This window comes from Corvus cornix, chromosome Z (genome assembly GCF_000738735.6).
Source record: "Corvus cornix cornix isolate S_Up_H32 chromosome Z, ASM73873v5, whole genome shotgun sequence".
NCBI lineage: Eukaryota > Metazoa > Chordata > Aves > Passeriformes > Corvidae > Corvus > Corvus cornix.
Genome location: NC_046357.1, coordinates 64,647,387 through 64,672,735, shown reverse-complemented (window position 1 = coordinate 64,672,735; position 25,349 = coordinate 64,647,387). Strand labels below are relative to the sequence as shown.

General features: G+C 43.3%; 1 protein-coding gene across 3 annotated transcripts in view; it reads left to right on the top strand.

Moving 5' to 3' along the window:
• KANK1 (KN motif and ankyrin repeat domains 1) overlaps positions 1 to 25,349 on the top strand; it is a 129,476-nt gene that overhangs the window by 4,030 nt on the left and 100,097 nt on the right. The window contains exon 2 of one of the 3 annotated variants that reach the window (XM_039566917.1): positions 6,348 to 6,454. The exons of the other annotated variants lie outside the window; for them this stretch is intronic. The gene's annotated coding sequence lies outside the window, so the exon portion shown is untranslated. The remainder of the gene's footprint in view (positions 1 to 6,347; positions 6,455 to 25,349) is intronic. 3 annotated transcript variants of the gene reach the window in all.

The window sequence follows — 25,349 nt, the reverse complement described above, 5'->3', positions numbered from 1 at the left end:
TGACAATTAAACATGAGTCATGAATGCGTGTTTTCAGTGGCCCTTTAATTCTTTAGAGATGCGAGTAGACTGAAGACAGAGGAGTCGGACAAGATCAGTTGCAACTTAATTGTGGATAAGCATTGCCAAACTGAGTCTGGTCTTCTAAAAGCCAAACTACTGTTCCCGTACTTTTCTGATGTATGAGCTCCCTATTGCACACGGGAACCAAAACTAGACCCAGATGCATTGGAGGCTGTAACTGCCTTTCCCTAAAACAAGGCATCTCCAGAAAATATTCTGGAGAAGGTGATGTTGGGAGGGTGTTGGGCACTGGGGTTGTCCCAGCCTGCTTTGGGGCTCAGAGATGGTGCCTCTGTCCCATTCCTCACAGACAGAGATGTCTGTGCTGACCTGGAGCACTGGGATGTTGCTGTGTGACGCGCAGAGTTCAGGAAAGAAGTGTCAGTGAGAGAAGTCTCCTACATGCGTAATGTGTCTGTTTCTCCATCTGTGTATGCCGGGAGCTATAGGCATCTTTTTGTGGTGTTTGGAGGTGTTTGGTGACCAGGAGGGCATTGGGGGCACCTCACTGGATTTCTTGGACAAATGTTTGTGACACCACATTTCATGGGATGGATTGCTGATCTGCTCTGGCCTGGTGATATATTAGGCCTGGTTCATCATGTGCTAGAGCTCTGAAGTAGATGATGTCCTTCCTGCCTGTAGATGCCTTAAGGTGTTGGTTGTGGAAATCCAGAAGGATTTACTGCTGAGTTCTTTGCTGCCCAAAGGTGCCCTTTCCTCACCCCAAGGACCTTAGTTTTTCTTACTGGTCTACCGTCTTCTGGGCCCAAAGGGTCCAGTGCATTTACGTGAAGCAGTAGTGCCCTGGCAGGTCTGGGTTGCACTGCTACTGAGGTTTCCAAGAAGATTCAAACAAACAGTCAAAATGTTGGTTATTGGACAAGATTGCTAGCCCTAGTAAGGCTGCCTTGGGTTGAGAGGTTCTGTACCAGAGGTTTTTATCAAATGCATGGTACCCCTACCTCTAAGACTGGTGAGGGCTAATCAATCCCATATGTCTTGTGTGGGTCTGTAATTAGTGAACATTGACTCTTAAACCCTAAGTCCCTGGACTTTTTTTGCCTGAATACTTCAAGTAGTATTCTTAAGTTTAGCTGCAGGTAGGGCTGTTACCCACACAAATGATCAATCCTGCCTTGGTTTTACTGAGCTGATAGCCTTTATGGTTGCCGTGCACTGACAGTGAGTTCTGTAGCATGTGTGCACACATTTCAGCCTCCTAATTGTATAGCTTGATCAACACTTCTTGACATAGGGACAAACTGATTTAGCTTTTATGCACCTTTCATTTTTTTACATAATCCACCAGCCCCCTCCAAATAATGTCTTGTTTGGCCTGTTAAAAACTGAACTATTTTACTGAGGCCTCTTTCATGATTTATAACTATTTCCAATCCCTTCCCAATTCTGCAGTGTCATTATTAAGGGGGAGGATGCTGCCCAGATTGACTCAGATAATTTTGCACCACGAATTGCCAAGTGGTGCCAGAAATGTTTCTGTTTCATTCAGCACCCGTACCAATCTCCGCACCTCCTGGCTCTTTCCTGTTGACTGCAGCTGCCTGTGCCACAGGCAGTAAACCTGTGCCGGGCTGAAAGCTGTGAGCTCTTCTCCTGCACTTTTGCTGCCACTTTCTTTCTGTTGGTGCTAATATTTATGTGGCTGTGGGACAAAACAGATTGGAACACTGATCTGGCTAGAAACAGACGTGCTAAAATACCTCCCTCCCTCCCCCCAGCCCCGGCTATTTGATGTGTGCACAGTGTCCCACGGGCTGTGCCAACATAGCATGAGAGGGTGGGAAGCCTCAGCGGTAGTACAGGGATGTGTCAGAAATTAATAGGCATGGAATCATGGCACTGTGATTGCCTCCCAAGCCTGTGAGCAGTTGGAAATCCATATGATGTGTTTTAAACTTTGGTCTATTAGAACCTTTTTGGCAGATGATGATCAGAAGCACTGATCATCAAAACCCTGCTTTGTGGGTGGGACTGGAAGAGCTCCTTATCTTGCATTTTCTACTCATCATGCCACCAGCCTGCAACCTGTTAGTCTCAAAAATGAAGAGTTTAGTTTAAAACAATTATCTCCTCCAAGCTATTCTGATCTTTTCTCTTCTTTTTTTTTTTTTTTTTTTTACCGCAACTGTTTTCCCAGTTAACGGCTGTAAGTCTTCCCTGAAGTGAGACAATGTCAGAGGTTGAATATGTTTGTTTAGGTGCATAAACATGGCTGTGCATGGTGGGGCTTCCATCACAGTGTTTTCATTCACTTCATGAGCTGTTAAATGAGAAAAGGATGGTGCTCATTCCTGAGCTGTTTTGGAACAGCTGTGTCAAAAAAGCCCCCAAGGACCTCAGACAACAGTGAACTCTCTGCAAATGATGCTCTCCTGTCTCAGCATATGTTGATGCAGAGGATCTCTGAGAGTTATACCGAACTAAACTAGTTTGGACAGTGAAAGAAAGATACATACATGAGTGTTTTATGTGGCTCCTCAGTATTTCCCCAGAGGGAATTTGCCAAGGGGTGCAGTGACTGGGGAAAGTAACATTTGGATTCAGACTAGGGAGCCTTTCTCTCTATTTAAGTAGACACTTTTGAGTGTTTTAAAATTAGAATATAAAAAGTAACAAAGGACAGTCGAGATATTGATCGTGAGACAAAAGCATGGACGCTTGACTCATTCATAGTTACTAACTTAAACATTATTGCAGAATTTTTCACCCAATTTCCAGGCTTCCAACAGAAGAGAAATCAGAATGAAAGAGTTGATAGATATTCTCTGTTTTGCAGCTTGGCAAACTCAATTTAAGGTTGTGGGTATTTTCTCACCAGTGCTTTGTTATTAACCCCCCTGTTTGTAGACAGAACGGTTTCAGTTCTTCAGTGGCCTTTGCAGTGTTAGTAGACTGATACATTACAACATAATCTACTTCCCACTGCAGTTCAGTTTTTGGAGGGCTGCACTAGAGCAGAGCCTTGGTTTTTTTTTCCCCAGAGTGTATCTACCTCAATCAACACAGCAAAATACTTGCTAAGAGAAGATGTTTAGTTTAGCTGAATCTTTCTTCAGAGTAGAAACTGGTGTTTCTTTCAGGGATCAGCCCTACTGTGGGGAGTTTGTTTGTTTGTTTGTTTTGTTTTGTTTTCAAGCAGAGTGCTTCAGTGGATAATGACTCATATGTTGGAATCTGACTTTTCACTCCAATTAGCCACAGATACACCCAGATGTGTCTGCCATTCTGTAGTAGATAACTTCAGTATGCACTGTTTACATTTCAGATACCAAACCAGGGTGAAAATCAGGCTGTTCATTCATCGCAACCTGTCATATAGCTGAGCGTGAGTGCACATCCCTTCAGGCTCCATTAGCATGAGTTAACTTTGTAATTGGGTTTCTGGGGCAAACAGGGACAGGAAGCAGAAGTAATTTGGCAGGCCAGGCTTAGCTTTTTTGTTCTGTGTGGTGTAAGTGTACAAGAGAGCAGAAGTAAAATATGGATGCAGAATGGCTGGAGAGATCCTAACAAAGCAGAAGACATTTGTCAAAACTTCATCTGGATGTTGTGGAATATCATGCAGCTTTACCAAGGTGGGATTTTACAGCTATATTGAAGCAGAATTTCTATAGCCTCCTGTGATTTTCAGAGCCCTTCTCTTGCTGTTCTGTATTTTTCAGCTTTCTCTCTGTCTGGCAGTAGCATCTTGTCTTGTAGAGTCTAGCAACAGGAAGTGAGCTTGCTGAATGAAAAGCACTTGTCACTACTCCGTTTTGAAACCGCTTCACAATGAAGTTAATAGAAATGTAAGTTTTCAAGTTACTCTAAACTCTGTTCATAATACCTAGTTTTGCACAAACAAACCAAAAAGGAGAGAAGGGGACAAAATCCAAATCAAACCGTAAAATGTTAGGGTTCCTGAGCAGGAGAGACAGGTTTGGGGTTTTTTTCTTCCATTTTTTAAGGCATTGAAAGTCATCTGGCTCTTTTCAGGTGTTCAGTCTGGATTTACATGAACGTGATTAGAATTAAGCTACTTTATGGTATTTTTTTTTAAATCACACTTCACATTTTTCAATTAATAACTTCACTTTTAAAACAATAGTCTTTTCCCCAGACTAATCTTAAGACTTAGAAATTGCAATACAAGAAGAGATTTTTAGCTTAAGTTCCTTTCCTTCCCGATATGTGGGGCTGAACTTGTTCTTAAACTTTCAAGTTGCTGCTTTCTTTTTTTTTTCCTTAAGATAAGCTCTTGAAGGATTTTCTTTCCTCAGATGAATGCTAGTCTTACTCTGGCATCACTGGCCATTTTTCTCGACTTATGTTTTACCAGCAGCCTACTCACATGGCTTTCTGTGCATGGCAAGTCAGTAACATTTGAAGATGAGATATAATCACCTGCAAGACTAAGATGAAATCTCTCTGAAACAAAGAGGTGCTGGAAACGATGTAGGCATGATTAGCTGCAGTTTATGTATCTTGTCAGCATCGTTTAACTGGACTGACAAACTTGATGTATGCTTCTTACTTTGTTCTTGTGGTGTTGTGAGCTGCTTTACCCATGGGGTTTTTTTTCAAGTAGACAAGGGTTCTGATGTGTGTGTAGTGGAAGTTGCCTTGGTCCTGATCCCATCTGTGATTTAGCACTGAGTCTTTATATCTCCTTTGTGTTTTTCTTGCAGTTTCTCATCCCATCACTGCTGCTACTTGCGCCCACTGTCATGGTTTTAAGCAATGTTGCAGGATCACATCAACAAAAATACAAGTGGCTGCCGGGAGCCTTCTCACTGAGGAAATTTAAGGAAAACAAACCCTTCTTTGTGTCCGTGCACACATCATGACTGTCACGAGTTATGCAGTAGGCGTGCTAAGGAGATGCAGTCGGTGCTCACTCCGGCAGTGGGAGGTGCCCCTCCTGGGAAGCTGCTGCTCCAGCCAGATAGTGCTCAGTCACTTAGTGGCTGGACTGGGACATGGGGTTCAAGCAAATATGGTCGAAATAAAATGGAGTTCTTCAAGAAGCTTAAAAATAAGCAGTTGACAGAATATTGTTCACATTGTAAGGGATTGTTGGTTTTGGCTGAAGCAGACTTGACAGGGTTTAAGGGCTGTTACCTGTAGCAACTCCATCTTTCGTTAGCCTGGGAGAGAGAAGGTTTGTGCTTGTACAGCTGAATATTAAATCTGTGGCTCAGGATGTGTTAAGTGCATGTGTTTATTAGTCTTAGTGCAGGTATATTTTTCATGCCAGCAACTAGCCCAAAACCAGGAGGGGCCTGCAGTTTGTTTTAGCTGGTAGAATTAATGACAGGTTTATTGCAAAGCTACATTTGAAGTTTTGTTTCCACGAGCACAGGGTGACCGGGACAGGAAGGAACACTTGTTGGTTTGCAGCCTGCAGCTGAGCCTTTCGACCTGTCCACAGATTTCCCCTCCCTGCCCCCCCCAAAAGGAGCCCTACAACTCTGCAGCAACCCCAGCTACCTCTTGGTCTTCTTGTATTGCTCCCCTGGTAATCCCTCCCATCCCTCTCTCCTGGGCAGCAAGGCCCCCTGGCCCCCAGTCCGCATTGCTCACATTCCCGAGCTCTGCGTGCACGCTGTGGGATGAGGGAGGCGGCTAAGCTGGTCCTCTGCTCTGGCTAGGAAACCACTGTTGTGAAAGCAGCCTGCCTGCTCCTGTCCTCCCTTTATATCCATCAGAGCCCCCCTGCCCACATAGCTCACATTCCTGAGCCGCATTTCATTTGGGGTGGTGTTTTGCTTTGGAGGCTGTTACTGCTCCGTAAAAAAGTTTGCTTGTAGCTACATCTTCATGGAAGAGAAGCAATTTATGTCCCCTAGTGTAACACATTTGGTGGCTGTTCTGGATGGTTCACGGTCTCTTTGGTGACTGCAAGTGAGTGAGATGGCAGATGGATGCAGCAGTGAGGAGGATGTGCAGTCAGGAGCCAGAGGGTTGGCTGTGCTCAGGCTGAAGGAGAATGTTTGGGTCCTGGAGGAGACTCCATTGGAACTGGTGTCTGTGACTATTATGTAGGGAGGAAGTTTCATTGTCATTTCAGTTAAAAGATTTTTCCTCCCCGCCTCTTCCTCCAAGCAACTTGCTAATTTGCATCACAAAAGTGAGCCAGGGTTGTTTCCTTACTATGTTTCAGAAAATAACAATTCTCTTCAACTCTGAGTGAAAATGAGATGATTTATGGGTTGCTTTATGCATACTGGTGCATTCAAGTGCAACTGTTAATTGAACTGTCTGATACTCTTTTACCACAGTGTCCAGTTACTGCTGTTCTTGCATCAGTGCTGAGAGAGTCTCATTGCAAGGAGGACTGTCTGGCCTGTGATACTGGTGTTGTCCTGTAGAAGAACCAGCTGGATACGTAAGGCAGTTTCTTGCACATCCAGTCTTTAGAAACAGTGCGGTGTTTCCCATGTCTTACTAGTACTAAGCCAGAGATTCCTTGCATAAATAAAAAATAGCAGTAATGCATTTATACACAGCTAGGAGCACTAACAATTTTATTGGCTGTCAGCAAACAGCCATTTTATATCTATATTAGAGCTTAGTCAAACTGACTTTGTTGGAACTGGAGCATCTCATCCCTTCGATTTCAGTGCAGAAGTTGTCAAGCCACAAAGCTGCCCTGATGTTCCTGCATAAAGTTGCTGTAAATAGGTGTGTAACCAGTGTGTATGTACCATAGATCAGAAGCAGTAGTTACTCCATAAGTGATTTTTCTCTCTCCTTTGTTTTAGTCTCTGGACCTTTGTCAAAACCCCAGAGTATTACAGAGACTGCAGGAGGGGCCAGAGGAAGGGATGGAGTCTGTATTCTGTATTGCCTCAAGATTCAGGTCTGTGCTGTGTTACAAAATTGTCATGTTCAATGCTCTTGCTTTGAATGGAAAGCCTTTTGTGGCTGGCTAAACTTTGGAAAAGCATTAGGCTCAAGGAGGAACATTCTCCTTCCTTTGTCAAGTAAAATCTTCCCTTGGACTGATGAATATTTAGGTTGGACTGTGTTTGGTCTGTCAAAATCCAGCTATTTTTTTGCCAAAACTGAGGTGAGTTCCAGATAGAACTTCACATGTATTCTCTCTCAATGAATTACTCACATAAAAGCACTTGCTAAACCATGTCTAGACTGCAAAGACCTGGATTTGACTGAATCTAATTAAAGCAGTGGTGGCTTTCAGGTACGGATTTAACTGCAGTATGTTTTCCTGGCTTTTGCTAGAAAGAGGCTGACCATGGTTGAGGTGGTTTTGACTTGCATACAGAGGTAAATTCAAGTCAGATACCTGAAATGATACTTCTCCCCATCTACCACACAGAGAACATCATCTGCCCAGAGCAGGATGGCTGAGCAGCTCATGGTAATGCGGGTTTCAGCACAGTCTCCTCAGAAAAACTGAAATCAACTTCCTGCTGGTTTTGGAGAATTAGTAGAATAATTCTGAGAGTTAGCAGGAAGTTTCTGACTGCATTGCAGAGATATGAAGAGGCTGAAAATACCCCTGCTAAAAATACTGGCTTTGATACTGGAGGTTAAACATACTCAATGCACAGCTCCAGCTAGTCCGTGCTGGCCAGCCACCCTCATGACTAACCTTGTGAGTTCATTGCCCATCTGTGCCCATTGCCTCATCTTAAGTCAGGTTGATTACCAGCTGCTTATTGATTAAGATGGATTAGGGGAGTCCTGGACGTCTAATACAGCTGGTTTCTCCTGTCTCTGAATAAGTCACTGGAGTGGAAGTTGTGGTGTTGCCCATGGGTCCCTCCCTGGAGATGTTCAGGGTAGGTTTTACTGCAGTAGAAAGAAGCATAATGTAACTCCTGGCTTCTGGTAGTTTTACCTCGTGGCCTTGAACGTTTGCCCAGACATGTCTGTGAAGCATCTTGGCTGTTCTCATGCTTTTGCTATTCCTCTGTCTCAGCCCTCCAGACTCCTTTTATTTCCTGTAACTTTTCTATCTAGCGCACACTTTGTTCACTGCCCATCAAGTCATGCCTGCTCCTCCTCTTTCACCCTGACCCTGAATGCTTGCTCTGTTCAATCAAAGTCTCTAAGACAATACAGAGAAGGGGGGTCACGAAGAAGAAAATTGAAGAAATAAAAGGGAGAAGTGAAAGAGCTGTCTCTGATAGAATTCAGGCTCCTCTGTCCAATCTGACAAGTATAACTTTTACTTGAGAAACTGTCCTTTGCTTCACTTTTTCAGCCTGTCATCAAATTTCTGCTAGTTTTGAACCTTGTCTCATGGGGCTGTTGCAGGAGCAGAAGTAATGAGCCAGTAGTGCAGTTCCTTTTCTCCTCATTGGAATTGAGGGGAAAAAAAAGGACACAGCTGCCTCTCACTATAACAACAGCAGCAGTGGGCAACTGCCACAACTTTTTAGGCTGTTGCAGTCTTATAAAATGTTCTAGTTTGGAAATGGAAAAGAAGATATACTGGCCTATTCTTGGTACCAAGTTCAAGGCTCAGCATTGCACAGAAAGTTTGTGTAGCTAATAAAAGCTATACATACTACTACTTGGCAGTGTGTAGAGAGAAGTTTTTCTGGCAAGGAATGTTAGCATGACCTTGTCTTGTCCCTGAGTTTCTGAGAACTTTGTCATCTTCTCAGCAGAATAGAACCTGGGATAAACCATGTAGTGACCAGGGGTCACAGCAGAAATGCTTAAAATGCCACGGTTGCTTTAGTGAGTACTCTTGTTTGCAGCTGGGTAGTGGGGCTGTGGACTAGCCCCCTCACTGCCCTCTCCCCTGGCCATGGGCTGTGACCAGCTGTGCCTGTGGCACAAAGCACATACTTGCTCTTTTAAGCTCTTCCTGCTTTCTGCAGGAGTCAGGTGTTTTCTTAGCTGTGAACACTCTTCTAGCCTGATTTATGTATAATTATTTGAACAGGTCTCTTGATTTCCTTTCACTGTTACCATGTTAATTCACAGCTGGTTGTTACAGGACCGCATGTGTTCTGGGTCAGGAATAGCCCCAGTCTGCTCCTGTATGAATTATGATTTGCTACTGTGGAAAGAAGGCTGTTGTGCTGCATGATTGATTTGCAGTTCATCTTGGATGGCCTGATCAGGACAGAAGTTGGATGGTGCTGATGGATGAGGTGATTAGTGCTGACGTTGAAGATGGAGTTACAGGCAAAGAGGCTCCTAGTTAACTTTCTTATCATGAAAAAAGAGGTAGTGTTTGTCCTGCTAGACTGGCATGCTGAGCTTTTCTCTGATCTAGGAAGTCTCCACTAGGCCCCATCCATTTCCTTGATCCTTTCTGGAAAACTTCATTTTACATCATGGTGGGTTTTTTTTGTTTGGTTGGTTTTTTGTTGGGGTTGTTTTTTTTTTTTTTTTTTTGGTTGGTTGGTTGGTTGTTTTTTAGGTTTATTTTTTTTTTCCCCGAATGAAGAAAACCCTTCTTACTTTTGTCTTGCTGTCTATTGGAAGTGACAGAAATTGCATCAGAGCCTGGATGGGTTTTTTTTGTAAATGAGTTTATAGTCCCTAAGGCTCTGGCATTTATCAGCCCTCGTTTATGATGGAAGTTGCAGGTCATTGAGATATTTTAACTCCTGACCTAATAGCATGTGAGTGTTTCCTCTGCTGTTGCCCAGTTTGCTCAATTCCCTGTTTGGTCAGCAGCTGGGGGAGCTGCTGGGAGCTTGGCTGGCTTTGGCTCCAGGTCGCTCCCAGAGCTGGCTTGTTGCTGGCCTTGGCCTCATCTGCCGGCCAGTGTGACTGGCGGGCTGAGCAGGAGGCTGCAAAGTTAAAAGTGCTGTCAGTGCTCTCAGCCCACGGGCAGAGCTGGATGGCACAGTCTGTCAAGCTTATGGGGGAGAAAGGTGACGTGAGCTCACAGCTCACGCTGTGGAAGCAAAGTCGGCTGAGCCTGCGGTGGAGGCTGCCTGCTGCAGGGCACTGCGGTCCTCATCCCTGTTTCCTTGTGTTTGCTGAAGTGTAATTGTAAACAGCCGTTTCCCACTTTAGGTGTAGGTCTTTCCTTGGTGTTCCTTTTAACCCGGATTTTTCCTTCAGCTTGCCAGTTACTTATAGCTCCTAATTCCGGTTTAATGACTTTTTTGTGTCTGGGGATTGTACTTTATTTGCATCACAACAGAGCCCTGTGAAAGGCTTGGAGTAATGTCAGCTCTGGATCTGGTGTTAGGCAGTTCAAAGTGCCAGGCATGAGTTTGATCAAGTTGGTCCCTTTGTGCTTCGAAGTTTGAAGATACTGATCTCGTTGGAAGTAGGCAGGTGGCAGGTCAAGCAGCACCTCTGAGAGTTGCCTGCCGAGAAAACTTGTTTTAATGAGAAAGAATAGTATCAAGTCTGTCACAAGGAGAAGTTTCAGGAGTTCGGTTTTAGGACACGTCTAGTAAAAATAAGTTAATAAACACCAAGGCATCAAGAGCATCTCAAGGGTTAGTCAGTCTCTTCTTTTTTATTTTGTGTATTATGGACTGTTGATTTAATGAGATGGTGGGACCAATTTCTCAAAGCCTGGTGATAAAACACATCAGTTAAAATGAGGCTGAAGCTTGGAAGAAATTACTTCGTTTTGTGGACTGTTTCTTTCAGCATGTTGGATTAATAATGTTTGGGTTTTCTTGGTAGTTTTTTTAATTAAGTGTTCATCATACCAGAACTATGTAGCAAAATATGCTTCTAATCTGCGTCCCCCCAAGCTGCATTTCTTTTTAATTTTCAAATGCTCTATTTGCCAGTAGAAGCACGAGTAAATATTAATAACTGAGAGACTTATCTGATGAAAAATGTTGAAAGAAGTGTGCCAGCATCAGGACTTTTTTTTATGGTTGCAAGTAACTGAATGCTTCATTTTAGTAGGAAAAAATGAGATGACTATTAGACCTCAGCTCTGCCTTCACTTTTCTCAGCTGCTGTCTCAGCTCTTTGTTACGCTCATTTTTTGTTTTCCTCTCACTCAGCTCAGGCCCAGAGGTTTCAAATGGGTCATTGCATTTGGAAATTTGTCGGTTTCTAAGCATCCTTTGGAGAGCAAAGCAAAAAAAAAAAAAACAAAAAACCAAAAAGAAATCTCCTCTAACACATAACACCTCCAGCTGTAGTACATCCAACAAGTTTTGCAATACTTCAGTACTGCCAAAGTGTCCTGCAGTTGCTTGCTTTCCTTTTGGTAAATTTTCATGGATCCCTGTTCCATTAGCTTGCTTCAGATAGGTAGCAAGAGAAGGAATTGCCTTTCCAGAAGGAACTTCCTGCATGCTGTGAATGCAAATAGGCCGTTTGCTCCCCTCCCACCACCTAAATCTTTCCTCCCGGGCTTTGTGGGATTTAGTGCCAGCTAAGTGTGACAGCTGGTTGGTGTCCAAAGTCCTTTTTGTTGTTTCAACTTTAGTCAGGAAATGATTTGTCAGAGGATCAAAGCACTCTTGGGTGAATTAATTTTTTGCCAAACTGTGGGTTTGATGCATATGTAAATATTGTCTGATATTTGTGACTGAGTGGTCCTGGCACAGGAGTGGTTTTTGGCTATAACCCGAACAATACTGGGGTTGACACTGCTAATTTTACAGAACAGCCTGCATGGACTGTTAAAGATCACATTTTGAAATTAGATCAGGTGTGCCAGTAAGTTGTGTGCAGGTGGCAAAAGGTGTCTTAGCTCATCTCCTGATACAATTCTGAAAGCAGCAAACAAGCTTCCACTGTTGACGGAGACTTCTCTTTGCCTTTTCTCTACCTCTGTGTCTGAAAGACAGTTGCACTGTTGTCACTTGGCACTGCCTTGGCCTTTGGCGGCTTTGTGACACTGTGGAGATGTGACTTCACGTGTGCACTCCTCTCAGGGCTCCTGGGAACTGCAGGGTTTACGGGTGCTCATCGTGCCATGCAAAAATGCGGTAAAGTAAGACCCCCTTGGGCAGGACTCTGCAGCGTTCACAGCTTGTGCGTCTGTGTGTTTGCAAATATTTTATTGGAAATGCCATGCTGTGGGAGTAGAGTGAGAGAAGGGGTGAGATCCTGTGCCTGGGATTCCTTTGTTCCCTGGAACACAGGTAGGGTGCTGTTCTTGGGACAGGTGTGTGCATGTCTGTGCAGGGGCCAGTGCTGGTGGGAGCAGCATGAGCTGCAGGCATAGATGGAGGGGGTCTTCAGCTAGGGAATGTGTTCTGTGAGGAAATAAAGCTGAGTGAAGTTGTGTTGATGCCTGAGGAGAAGGTGGGAGGGGGGAGGTCAGGGTGCAAGGCAGTGAGGTAGTGGCTGGGTAACATCACATTTTAGAAGCTGTTACAAGAAAGCTTCTTTGGGGGGCGATTCCTTTTGTCCATGAGAACACATAGCTCTGCATGACTATTCGAGACAGCAGTCCCATTATGAAGGATGGACACCTTCTCTTCAAAATTTTTGAACAGGTTGGTTTTTTTTCCTATAAAAATTTTGTTTGGGTGAAATATACCCAAAACTAAAGTACACGGTTTTTCCCTGCTCTCTGATTTGAACTGTTTTTCAGTCTCCCTAAAGGAACTCCCCACCCTGTATGTGCACACACGCCCTCTCTGGGCAGGAAGGCCAGGCCCTGCTCTCCAGAAACAAACGGGTGACACATTGCATGGTAGCTCAGCTGCCGGTATCTATCAGGTATCTGGAGATACCTGACCTGACACCTCTTCTTGACTCCATTTGGAGGGAAAGGAAAGGAAGGTATGGAAGTCTGGGGTGGCAATCCGGTTCTGCTGCCTGCAGGGCCTTTGGGGATGTGAAAGGCTTGTGCTGCAGCACTGTGTAGCTTGAAGGAGGGGGGGTTGTACTCTGGAGAGGAGGGGAAGAAAGTTGGTAGTACATGGTGAACTCTGGGCTATTGAGTTAGTATTTGTCTGGTGCACCTGAGGGCAAAATGGAAAGAAATGCGTGGTGTCAGGGTGCCTGATGGATATGAAGAGAGTTGGACTGAGGCACACAGAAAAGACTTTAAGTGAGATGTTAATCAGTAACAAGCTGAGTCATCTTGGAACAGCTTGCAATGCCAAGTAGAGATGTACACAGCACGAAAGGAAGGAATGTGCACAAGTGTGTTTATTCCAAGCAGGGGAGGACTCGCCCTCATTCTCACACTCAAGAACGGAATTTTATTGCTTTTTCAAAGAAGTAACAGAATGTAGTAGGAAATGTGTCCCTATGCTTTTTGTTCTTTGTAATGTTCTTCACATAGAATAGCCTTGGTGTGAAATGCCTGGTAATCAACCAGAGCGCAGCTGCTTATCCAGCCTGGCTTCTGGACATCGGTGTTCTTGATACAGCTTGCTGCATCTGCAGGGTCTTCTAGCTGACCTTTTCCTGGCTTCTTGGCCAAAGAAGGCCTTCAAGCTAGTAAGTTTGTCAGAGAGGAGCTTGAAGAGAGGGACTCATTAACTAGAATGATGTCTCGTACAATGAAAGTCTCTGCTTTAAAAAGAAGAAAGCAAAACAAATAGTATTCCTATTGTTTGCCTAGCACAAAGTCTGGTTTGTTTTAAGGAAGTATCTGGTCCTTGACATTTTCATTTTCTTGCTGTTGGCTCTGAATTGCTCACCTGAGACTGAGCTGCAGGTGTCTTCAGGTTCAAACAAAGTAGAACATTCTTGCTTCTCAGATTTCAATGAAATTTGTATGCTGTGGTAAGGCCAGAAACTATATATATATTTTTTTTTTCCCCAGGGGAAAAGAGGTGGCTGAAATTGCTGTGTGGGAGGGTAGAAAGAAAAGGATGGGGACAAAGGGATGAAAAATTTGTGTGAGAAAACACAGGTGGCTAGGCTGCACATCTCCTGTGCATTGAGCTCTGTGTATCTAGAGGGTGATAACACCAAAAAAAAAAAAAAATTTCCATTGCCTGTGTTTGTCCAGTTGGCCTGTTGCCCACTTGTACTCATGCAGTTGTGAAGACGTGGTGCTCCTGCTTTACTCTGGGTAAAGAAGAGATGAAGAGAAGGCTGGATAAGCTCCTGCTTTACTCTGGGTAAAGAAGAGATGGGAGCTACTGATGTAACTGGAAAAAGGCGATGAGATAGAGCTACTTTGGATGTGGCAGTTTATTACTTGTCCTTCCTCATTTAAAAAAAAAACCCCAAAATATGAATTTAAGTAACTCCATGGTTTTTGTCCTAGCTAAAATGAGGGACATCTCAGTCATAAATAGAATGAAAAGGAGAAACATACATTAGATTGAGTCTTTGTTCATGCAGGTGGATTTTTTCTATAAATTTTTAATGTTTGTGGTGTTGCTTTGCCACTCCAAAACGCTACGGCTGAGTGCAGATATTTCAGAAGATGCTTCTGGATGTGTCTGCCTAATGACAGCCCGGAGTTTTGACTTTTGCTGTTGGGACTTCTGTTATGTATATTGTGATAGTACTAACAGAGCAGTTAGTAGGCAAACCATTGCTGTTCACAGAATGCTTGCGATCGATAGTGTGAAAAGTGTGCTGAACTCCTTTTGTGGAGTGTTTTTCCATTGTATCTTCTGTCAGACTCATCTCTTGTGTTAGTGCTATACCCAAGCAGCTTTTTTTAGCCTTTGATCCAAGATAACTGACACTTAAGACAACAGAGCCTTGCTTCCTTGGTTTTAAAGTGCTTTAGCTACCCATGTCTTACCCATGTCACTTGCAACTGCGTTTTGGTCCTGCTCTTGCAGAAAGGCATATCTGCCCTGCTCCAACTTGTTCAGAAATAGTTTATTTCCAGGGAAACTTGTTCAGCTAAGAGATATGAGATCTCATTATACTTTTAAAAGCATCTATGCCTTTGGCATGCTGACCTCCCACCAAACTCACTGGGCAGGCTAAGTTGGTGCTCTGAAAATTAATCAGGCAAGAGCGATTGTGCTTTACTTTCACTTTTTCTCGCTGCTGATAGAGAAAATCTTGAGATAATTTGCCTTTTTAATGGCATTTTTCAAAACAAATGAAGCCCGTTCTTAAAATGCTATCTAGTGCTTATTCCTAGATAAGCAGGTACTTTGCAGCTAGAAGCATTGCAGTGCCTGGGTGAGGAGGAATTAATTAGCAACCTTCTAGCTAGATGGTGTCCTCTTTCACTGTTCTCAGATTGCAAAGGGTAAGAATGAGAAAAAAACCTACCTGATTATCTCTTGTCGTGATTTGCTACTGGTCTGCCTGAGACAGCTTATGCCAAGCATTCTGAGTAGAGTTCAGTTAAAGTTTCCACCAGGAGCTGGGCTGCTGCCATTCCCAGCTTGCACACTTTGCCTGTCCGTGCTGTCCTTCGGCTGGGGCAGTCCTTGTTGGTCACCGCTGAGAAGTGTTGGGGACAGAGGGCACGACTGCTACATTATAAAGGGCAAGAGTTAGCATTGTCACTGCAGGCTGCAGCTTTGCTTGTGCTCATGAAGTTTCACCAGGGAGTTACTGTGGCTCAAGGGCTAAAAAACCCAGCACTTTCTCCAAACCCACCCTCTCTCAAGTTACAGCAAGAAGTCACCTTTCCCTTGGCTTCATTTTGTTCGCTAAACATTGCTCTAAGAAAGCAAGTCTTTAGTTACTGTTTTGATAAGCATGGATATTTCTTGAGAATAAAAAATGAAAGTAAACATGTCAACTTTTTTCCACTTACATGGTAAAAATGAAATTTCTCCAACAACCTTTAGAAAAACAACTTTTCACTTATGGTTGTGGTAGAAGCTGTTTTATGGCAGTGTATCTTTGAGTGTATCTATATGTCCCCCCTTTTCCTCCCTGAAACTTGTTGGTACTCTTGTTGCAAGAGGTTTTTTGTTTATACTACAGCTGTATTAGCGCTGTAGCAGGGTACAGGCTACTGCTCTTGACCCCTGGGGTTTCTTCGAAGGTCACAATGGAGGGGTTGGAATTCCTGCCTTAATTACATTGCAGCAGAATATCCATGCTGGTTTTCCCAAAAGATTAACAGAATGATACTGCACTGCTTTGAAATGTGATCTCAGAGGAGCATCTAGCTCTCAGGATATCTTCTTTCATGTTTTAACACATGCATGGATTTTGTGTATTTTTAAATGACTAATTACTACTCCTTAGAGTAAAATGTGTGTGGTAGTTTATCACACTGGTTGTCTGCTGTTGCTTTTGTCTTTCTTACCAGAAGCCTTCAGTGCTCTCCTTTGGAGAAGCAGCGAGGAGAGACTTTGTTTCCCTGGTTTTGTGAAGGGAATATTTTGAGATAGCGAAGCTGCACCTTTTATGCAGTTGCTGCAATGTACAGTAAGGTACAGCTCTACAGATTTTAAAAATGAACACACACAAAAAATTGTTCAGTGGTTAGGCTTGATAGACTGCAAAGATGCCAGCAGAATTGCAGTGAAACTGAAGGCACTGATGTTGCTGTTCTAGGACTTTGGGGGAAGCATGCTAGAGAGAACTGTGTGCCTTTCCCTCCTTATATATAGCTTGGCTCCCAGAGCAAGTAGATTCTTGACTCAAATCCAGCTATGCTGTGAAATGTGGTATCAAGCTATCTGCTGTATTGTGAGCAACTGGTTTATCAGTTGTGGGCCCTGGCATGGTCAACACAGCAGAGACGTTTTGCAGGTGCCCTCTTTCATACAGTGTCTGTGGTTTTCTCTTTGCTCTTGGTCTGAGGCGGTGCCAGAGCACATCAGAATGAGTTGTCTTCATCTTAACTTCTGTATGCTAAGAGCACTTCCAAAACGGACTGCACCTCCAGGGAAAATATGAACATATGTGATTTCACTGCTGCTTTACCTCAAAGCATTTTAGTCTCCAATTATTCTGGAAATAGTCTCTCTTTTAATAATGATACAAGGCTCTTTCTTTCCTTCTTTCTCTCAGAACTTAAGTACTGAGAAGGAAGACTGGAACAGTTGTTTATGCACCTGAATTACCCCTCCTCCCTTTTGCCCCAAATCCTTGTGTCCATACAGACAGGCTATAGATGACAACATTTTTTTGGATGGAAGCCCACAATAATACTTTTTTCTTTCTGTCACTGTTGATGAAAGTGTCATGAAGACACTTGCTGCAGGGCAGAGCAAGGAGGTTCGTGTTCCTAGTGCGTACTCCAGATGTTTATGTAATGTGCCTAAGCTTGCTGTGGAATACAAAATATTTGTGAAAGGCCCCCAGGTTTATCCATGGATAAGCTATTTGTCCAGGTTTTCTGAACAAAGCGGGAGAAAGAGCTTAACTGAGAAGCCCTAATTAGCTCTGTGCTCTAGCAGCTCTTTCCCATGAGAATGACTTGTGGAAGGTTGTTATCAAACCACTTCAAAATTGGAACCTTAAAACTATAATACTGACTTTTCCCTTTATTTTTATTTACTGGAATAGCAAATACTGAAACAGACTGGAGAAATTCCTGCTCTTAAACGGTGGCAATTAAATGATTGCAACCAGCATTTGATGCAAACTCAGATCTTTGTTCTGTTTCCTCTCTTTACTACAAGCCACTTTTGTTTGACTTAAAGCATTTTCATTGCATACCTCAGACCTTTTGAATAGATATTTTAGGTAAGGCTTAAGATGGTTGCTTTGTCATCTTTTAATTTGTTTTTAGGTTATGTGGAAGAGGGAGAAAATCTTCACAATAAAGCTGTTCACATTTTTCACGCATGTGTAAGAAGGTATGCAGGTTTTAAACTCTGCATAAACCATTGTCTACAAAAACATATTTAAAACTTGCCAGAAAAGTCACCAGCAAGTTCTGGTTATGTAGTCAAAATAACTTGGCATTGAGCAAGTTTTGTATCTTGAGATTTCAAATTCATGTGGAAAATATTGTCCTGAAGTTTTACTTTCTATGAGGTTACCGTGGCAACTTGTATCCCCTGACATCCACGGTTATCCTGCATAAAGGGAAAACACATTGTTGAAACTACGAATTCTGACTTAAAATACTGAGAGGTGTTTCACTAGGTGCATTGGTGTGATTTCCAAAGTTTTGGAAGTATATAATGACAAACAAGAGATGCAGGGAGCTGGGCTGCTTGAAAAACAAAACAGAAGAATGATTCTAGAATTATTCATGTATCTTTGCTGGAACAGTGTTCCAGATGCATGCATTGTCTCTAATGCCTGGGGAATTAGCTGAAATAAATACCTTCTATTCCACATGTATTTGTGCCAAGCACCAAGAATAAAATGGGCTGAATCAAGAACACTGGAAGTTCCATTGTAGCAAGGGGTGAGTCAAGTTACATGTTGCCCAGAACAGCACGATGTGGATGTTGGTATCAAAATAAGTTCAGGGGCAACTGGGATCAGAACAGCTGTAGATGCTGCTGCATCTCACTTGGTCAGGAGTGCAGCTGGGTCTTGATTTTGAGGGATACAAGAATTTAGCTAGAGGAGACTGTTACTTGACATGTGTGTGCAGTTCTTCTCTCTTGTGAATAGCATTTCCTCCATCTTCAGAAAAAATTGCTAATTAGGGCTTCTCAGTGTTGTTTTCTAGCCTTAAAAGTCCTGATAGTTTTGTGTATTTCACAGCTCCAGCTGTGAATATTGGCTTGTAGTATTTCATTTTTATTTTTTTCTGATTCTGATTCATCTTTCTGAAACTTGAAAGGTGAATGCTGCTTTATCCTTGAAGGGAAGACAAGGCTATATGCAGAGGGCACTCGGTATGCTTGGTGTGAAGGGCAAACTGCCATAAGCTTAGGCAGCCATGATATGAGCTGCCGATCCCTCTGGAGTCAGGAACAAGCATGGTCTCTTTTCTTAGAGCTTCATCTGCCTGTTTACCTTCCAGTGGGTTTTTATTCCAACCAGCCCTATGGATGGTCTGATTCTACCAAAGGTCCTTGGGTTTGCTGAGGAGCAGGCAGGCACCCCACAGGTGTGTGAGGCAACACCTTGCAGGAATGGGTGGATGAATGATGGGATGTGGCTGGTGCTACAGCAGGCATCCTCAGAGGTGCCACATCAATGAATGCAATGGGTGTGTGGGGTTGAAGGAAACAAAATTACAGTATTGTCAGTGTTGGGGCAGAAAGCTCAAAATTCATGGTTTAGCCTGCTGAAGTCTTGGCTTTGAGTTGGCAGCACTGACGTTTTGTCTTTGTAACATATGCACAGTTAAGTCCAGAGAAAATTTCTCTGGCCCTAAAAAATTTTGTTCTCTTGGGACCTCATAAAAAATCTTCATAATTGATGGCTGGGATATGATCTAAGCCTGGAGTGTCAGTGTGACTTTTCCATTCATATTGGTTTACGGATGAAAGAATGTGTGGCAAATACCCAGAGTAATTATGCATGTTTCTAATGTTTCAGCTTGAATAATACCGCCCACCTTCCCAGAGAGGTCAAGTTACTGTTTCAGGCATTGCAGTTAAATAATGTACCGTGTGCCAGAGAGAAACGGTGGACTAACAGCCTGTAAGTTTTTAATATTGGGTTTTTTTGCTCTTTCAGGAAACAGTGAAATCAGATCTGGTTTGTGTCACTGGGTAGGTTTTGGTGTTACAATCTAATGGACTCTTTAAAACATATCTAAATGGGAGAGTACTTGTGGCATGAAGTGGTGATTTGTTTTTGAATGGCAGTACTTAGTGTAGAAGGAGTATTAAAGTATGTGTGTGTGCGCCTGGTTGGTGTCTCTTTCTGGTAAACAAACTGTTTGCAAACTGCTGCAGCAACCCGAACAGTCCCACACAAGTCAAATTCTGCTCGGCAGAAGCAGTGGTGGGACTGTTAAGTTAAATTTGTGATTTTTCATCCATGGTGACCTTGAGTACCTGCAAGCATGCTGAGATGATAAAGTAGCGTTGCAAAGCTCGTGCTGGCTTTTTTCATCTGCATTTCCATTCTGTGCTCTCCCTCCCCTGCCTTTTGCTGGCTGCCCTCGCAAATGAGAGCCTGCAACTTTTCAGGCAGAATTGGTTGAGGTCACTTTGCTTAGTGACATTCATGTTTTATGCACTGTGTGGGCAGACAGAACTTTTGCATGTAGGTGACATTTTTTAGCGTTTCAAGAGAAACATACAGTGACAATCACACTGTGCACATGTGTTTTCCCCAATCTACTTTGGAAGAATGTTGTTAGATTACAGCCTTAATGTCTGTGAGCTGGAGCATGAAAATCTGGTGTTTAATGTTTTGGAGAGGGGGATGATGTTCTATATGTGGAGAGAGAGTGTTGTAGTATTGTAATGAGAGTCTCTCACTAGTTATTTTTTGGCAGAAAGAACTGGAATATTGGTGGGTGAGGGGCTGGACGTGACCCAGCCATGGGCACTCACAGCCCAGAAAGCCAAACGTGTCCTGGGCTGCATCCAAAGCAGCGTGGGCAGCAGGGCCAGGGAGGGAATTCTGCCCCTCTGCTCTGCTCTGCTGAGACCCCACCTGGAACACTGCATCCAGCTCTGGGGTCCCCAGCGTGGGAAGGACATGGACCTGTTGGATCCAGAGGAGGGACACCAAGATGGTTGTTGGGATGGAGCACCTGCCCTATGAGAAAAGGCTGAAAGAATTGGGATTGTTCAGCCTGGAAAAGAGAAGGCTTTAGGTTGATTTAATCGCTGCCTTTCAGTACCTAAAGGGAGCCCTCAAGAAAGATGGAGGGGGACTTTTTACAAGAGGTTGTAGCGACAGAACAAGGGAGAATGGATTAAGGCTGAAAGTAGATAGGTTTAGATTAGATTTTAGGAAAAACTTCTTTACTGTGAGGGTGGTGAGGTACTGGAACAGTTTGCCTAGAAAAGTTGTGGATGCCCCATCCCTGGAAACATTCAGGACCAGGCTGGATGGAGCTTGGTGCAAGCTGTTTTAGTGAAAGGTGTCCCTGCCCATGGCAGGAGGGTTGGAACTAGATATCTTTAATGTCCCTTCCAAACCAAACCATTTTATGATTCCAAAAGTATTGCCATTTGTGTATGCTGCCTTTAGTAGAGTTCCTGTTCCATGCTGTTGCTGAATATGCAAGCCATGATAAGTTTCAGAAGAGAAGAACATCCTAACCAGCACTGCCTGTGTCCTGCTTGTCCTCCCCTTGCTAATCTTCCTTCCTTATGCTAGGACAAACTGCTTTGTTTTTTAGGGACACTAACAAATGTCTTACCATGATTGGGCTTGAAGTTTAATTGGGGGAAGCTGTTCTGTTGAGAGCTGATGGTGGAACTCTGGGGTATAATCTGTCCTTTTCCTTTAGGCCACATACTTGGTTATGTAATTTTCCTGGTCTTTGAATCCTTGGAAATGCTGTTTTTTGTCTGCCATCTCTCATCTAAAAAGAGACTGTTTTGTCTAGAACGTGGTGCTCTTGAAGGCATGGGAACATACAGTAGTTATTCTGGATTAGTTTGGTTCACTGGAGGTAAATTCAAAATGACCTTGCTTTTAGCTCTTCTTCAAGTAGTTGATTAAGAACATCTGATGAGACAGCTGTCACAGCTGCTTTTTTTTCTTTTTGCACAAGGGAAACAGTATTACCATGACAATGGCCCTCAGCGACATGTGACTTTTGAGGACCCTTCTTGTTGCAGCCTGCTGCAGTGAGGAGCGTGCAACCCAATAGCACTGTGCAGCTTGGGGTTCATCAATTCATTGTGTTTTCAGAGCTTTAGGCTGAAAATATGATGGAGTTTTTTTTCTCATCTCGGTTCAGTATCGTAACTTCCTGTTACAGGAAGCTATTACAGGAGCATGTGGTGAGTGCTGAAGATTATTCCCAAACATTGCTGGATTTTGAATGCTGGTCCACCACAGGCCTTCCAAAATTCCCATTCTTCAGGAATATAAACTTTAGAATATCACTAGGAAGATGGTCCTAATATCCACTTAAAAATCCCCAAAGGCCAGCTAGGTAACATGCATATGGAAAGCCCAAGCTGCAAAGAAGTGACCTGGTCCAGGGTTTGACTTGGTGCCAGAGGAAGATGTGAGCCCTGTTGTTGATTGTCATTCTGACTTGAAGTCTCAGGATGTTGCCTGTCCCTGAGTAAGGGGAGCTTCAGCTTTCAGGGCTAGATATGGAGATGGGTATGTGAAGGACGAATTCCCTAATGCAGGATGCAGGTGCAGGTTCTTGGCATGCTTCTAGAGCAGACCAGCTGCCTATTGTTAGCCATAGCTGTGTTACACCCATGAAGAGGTTTTGTAGAATGATTAGAGGATCAGGGACATGGATTATTGATAAAGGGAACAAATTAATAACAGAACTGTACAAGCAAGAGCCTGCAAGCAAAGGCCTGCATGAGAAGAAACCTTCATGAGAGAGTGCCTGTGTGAGAAACAGGCCTGAGAAACAAAAAGGGAGTTTTAAGGAGGTCTGATAAGATATACTGACCATGAGAAGGAAGGAAGATTTTTGATCTCTCAAAACAAAACATAAAGCTTGCCAAATGTAGTCTTTTATCTAACCCAATTATGTAGAAGTAAGAATGCGCCTTTGTAAGTTTAAACTAATTAAAGAACTGATAAGCTTGTATTCAATACTATATAAGTGCCTCTGTATTGCTAATAAACGAAGCTTGCATTACCAATCACATTGATTGTGTGCATGGCTTCCCCCACCCGAAAGTCAGCAAAGAGGTGCAGTGGTGACTGACATCTGTCTGGGAATGTTTTCATACTCTGTGCGGATAGGGAAAGAGCACAAAGGAGTTTTTACAGAGATTTGCTTTTATCACTTGAAATCTAGCAACTAAACATTTTTGGGATTCGTAAAGGTTACTAGTGTTTCAGATCTGCTGCTCCTGGAGATAATGTCTATCAGTTCTGTATCTTTAACAGAATTTTAAAGGTTAAGATATTTAGTGAAGTATCTTCTGCCTTTTAAAAGCTTCCAGGCCCCTTTCCCTCCCTTCCTCTGCTTGTCCAGCTGAGATGGAACCAGAGGAGTAAGCATGTGGCTCTCCTCAGGAGCATCATGTGTCTCACAGAGAGGTGAGAGGCTGTCTCACCTGGGAACAAGGCAAGCAAGATAGTGTTTTATGATGCCTTTCAGTTTCATTCCCCACCTTTCCAGTTCCTTTTCATTGCAAGACAAAAGAAATACCTTCATGCCCTTTCCTAATCTCTGCTTGCCTTAAGGAAGCAAGCACAGATTTATCATGTGTTGTTGCTTATCAGCGGTATTTTATGATATGGTGATGTAAACAAGCAAAGGATGTAACTGGATAAGAGATGTAGTACAGGATTTAATTGATGTATTGAGGAAAGTTAAAAGAAGATGATAGGTAGTTCTGTGCCTAACATCAAGTCTCCCATCTAAACTGGCCTTGTAAAGCCCATCTTGCTCCATCCTGCTTTAGAGCCATAAGAAATAAATTATGTTTTAAGATCTGGGCTGAGATTTGATAGCTTAGTTTTGCAGTCAGAGAACAAAGAATTACATCTGGCTGCTCATGGGCATGTGTGGAAGAAAAATCCCTCACAAACAAAGCTGGGGTGTGTTAATGACTCTATCTCCTCAGTCACTGGGTGTGAATCCCCTGTATAGGTGAAGTTCACAAGTAGCAGTCCCCCTGCAGATGGGAGAAACGAAAGTCCTGGGTGAATTCTAGCACTGTCAGTGAGGCTTCATCTCTGTCAGCAGCCTCGGTTGTTGGAGTGGACGTTTGTGCTGTTTCTTTTCAGAACTTTGCCCATTTCTGGTTAAAACTCAGATCTCTGTTTGCCAGCTGAAGATCTGCATTGCAGTGGTGGTTTGTCCTACCAAGCACAGGTCTCCTCTCACAAAGCCCAGCCTGAACTCCCCAGTTTCTGTAGGGAAGGCACTGGAGGAGGGTATGGAACATGTATCTGACCTCTGAGTGTACAGTGAATGCTGAGTTAACTTCACCTGACTTGACAGCTGAAGATATTAAGGTTCAGCCCACATTTGTATGGCTTGGTGGGTTTTGTCACAATCTTGACCAGTTTTTGTTATTTGGAGACTGAAGTGTTTACCTATCTTGTCACTTTTACTGTGTACAACTCACAGTCAGCCTTTAGGTAAAAGAAAGTATTTTGAAGGAGACAGCCTTTTATTAGGCAGTCCTAAACTCAGATGTACACCCTATGTTTTGACAACATTTGTGAATGTTTTTGGAATGGATCGGGTAGGAAATGTGTCTTTTATGACACCTTTATATTTTTCATGAGCTTGAAGTATTTGTGTAAGTGTGCAAACCGTTGCTTTAACCACCTATTCATGAAATGCAGTTTAATTTATCATAAGTGAATTATTATGCTTTTTATAGTATTTTATTCATCTGTGCTGTATCTGGCAGACTTAAGTTTGAGTATTTGTCCTCTCTGCTGAGACCATGAAAGTCTCAAGGACTCTTGATACTGTTTAATCGATGTGATTTCTCCCTGTCTCAAAGCAGTGCACTCTGTTTGACAGTTGTCCTTTTGCCACAAGAAACAGCCCACGTGTTGAAAGCAGTCACCAACTTCTGAACACAGTGGTACAAACCCAAGGTGAAGCTGCCCTTCCTTGTGCTGTGACCTCTGTCTGTGCAAAAGTGACTGACACGTGAGAAGCCAGCCTTGCCTGCAGCTTCTAGCTGAGCTGGTGTATCCCATTTACCTGCAATGTGATCCATGTCACTTAAGTAAATCCTCCGGAATTAATGGGCTTTGCGAAAGGTCTCTGTTGAGAGAGGCCATAAGAACAGGATTGTCTCAGAAATTAGTAATTTTTAAATGTGTATATGTGAGGAGGAGAAAGGGGACTCAATAGGGGCTCTTCAGAATCTGAAATTGTTCTGCATGCAGTAAAACACTTCCATTTTCTTTTTGCTTGTTTGTGCCACAGGGAATGACCCTTCTGTGTCTTTTCATTCTGTGTTGTGGACAGGTATGAGGCTGTGTTCTCCTGCAGGTTGTATTGTCTATCAGGTGTGTTCCCCTTCCCTATTGCCCTCTGGTTGTTCAAAAACCAGTTCCTACTGGGACAGGTGCTTTAAGCGACTGCTGAGTACGTTATTCCTTACCGTATGTGTTTTAACAAGTCAAAAGAAGATCAAAGTCCATTTGCAGTACGTGAAGAGCACTTCTCGGTACCAAGAGGTCGCATCAGGTACAGTAGATAAAGTGTTCTGGCTTCAGCGCAGGGCTTGTTTTATTGCCAGAAAGTTGAAAGCAAAGTCACTTTGGCAACAGTGTAACTTCTGCCCTGCTAACAACCACACCATTACCTGCTCCTTGGAGCTTACTAAATGGAGAACATTTACACTAGTGCTGGAGGGTTTCTCCGTGGTCTGTTTTAAATGTGTCTGTTAAAATGTGGCATGAATGGCCGCAGCTGATTGTCAGACAATCACCATTATCGTTACACGTGGCTCCTCTGAGATGCTGAC